At 34.5% G+C, this 1,384-nt stretch overlaps 1 long non-coding RNA gene across 1 annotated transcript in view; it reads right to left on the minus strand.

Annotated features, from left to right (window-relative positions):
- Positions 1 to 714, minus strand: part of LOC116185862 — a 3,939-nt gene extending 3,225 nt beyond the window's left edge. The window contains exon 1 of the long non-coding RNA XR_004150763.1: positions 139 to 714. This is a non-coding gene — a long non-coding RNA (uncharacterized LOC116185862). The remainder of the gene's footprint in view (positions 1 to 138) is intronic.
- Between the last annotated feature and the right edge of the window lie 670 nt (positions 715 to 1,384).

Genomic DNA, 1,384 nt, shown 5'->3' on the forward strand with positions numbered 1-1,384 from the left:
AGAAAACGAGGAAAAGAAACAATAGTGCGAAAGGAAGGGAGAGAAAGAGAGAGAGAGAAAGAGAGAGAGAGAGCTTGAAACTTTGAGCGAAAGATATAAAACGCGCGCGTGTGTGTGGTTGCGCGAGTGAAAAGATACGAATTTTCCGATCGAAATATAATCACATATAATCTGAAAACAGTGCTTCGACCATGATTCGAGAGGCTGTTGAAAATCAGTGTGCGTGGAGAAACGAAATTTCCAGAGGCTGAGCAACTTGTTTCTCGGTTCTCGATGCATACGTGGATGTCTCTTGTTTCTTGACCCCTTCCGTGACGCGACGTTTTCCTTTTCGTTCTGTTCGCTGAACACGGTTTGTTTACACGCGTGCGCGCCTACGTTCTTTTTTCCCGCGTTTATCGTCGTTTTAACACTTTTTCATCGTGATCCGTGTACACTCGGAATCGAATGTGAGACGAGAGACGATGCGACGAGTGATACGTGTGTACGTGCGAATGATGAAACATGTGTGTATGTATGTATATATGGGAGAGAGAGAAAGAACGAACAAAGTGGGTGAGCAAGTGTTGAGGATGCGTGCAAGCGAGACAAACAGCGAGACACTGTGCGCCTATATATGTATATCTGTATATAGGTACCATTTTCAACCGCTACCGTTGTTTCTTTCATACTATTTCTTCTCCTTTTTTTTTTATTACTATTACGATTTTATTATTATTATAATTATTATTATTATTATTATTATTATTATTATTAATATTGATTATATTATTATTGTAATCGAGATGTATTTTCTGTTGGCTTTAGATTTTGTTCCTTTATTTTTGTACGAGAACCGTTTTACCTTTACTAAGTGTGCGTTAAGTAAGCTATATAAGAACATTTTTTTCTTACCGTCAATTCGACGATCCATCCAGATGGATCTATTGCGCGAATGACGCCAATCGTTAACGAAGATCGTCAACAAAAAAAAAAAAAAGGAGATCTCTTATCGAACAATGTTAATTTTTCAAGAAACGATAAACGTGAAAACGATCAGCGATGTTCGCCATTTTTTTCTTAGATATTAAGATCACCTTTTTCACCAATATATATATATATATATATATTTCCTCCTTTTCTTCTTTTACTTTTTATTTTAATTCTTTTATTATTTTTTTTTTCTTTTTGATAGTTTGTTATTGTTGTTTTTGTCCTTTTTTTTGTATGACATATTTGATTATATCAGCGTGCTTCGCTCCTCTAATATATATACCATTATATATATATATATTTTTGTTAATAATATAAGTGGTTTGACATAATTACAGTTACAGTGATTATCCTGTTGTAACGGATTTGTTTTCTATATCTCTTACGATCCACGAATGAGTTATTAATATAT

The sequence above is a fragment of the Apis dorsata genome, unplaced genomic scaffold (genome assembly GCF_000469605.1).
Source record: "Apis dorsata unplaced genomic scaffold, Apis dorsata 1.3 scaffold_309, whole genome shotgun sequence".
In the NCBI taxonomy this organism is placed as follows: Eukaryota; Metazoa; Arthropoda; class Insecta; order Hymenoptera; family Apidae; genus Apis; species Apis dorsata.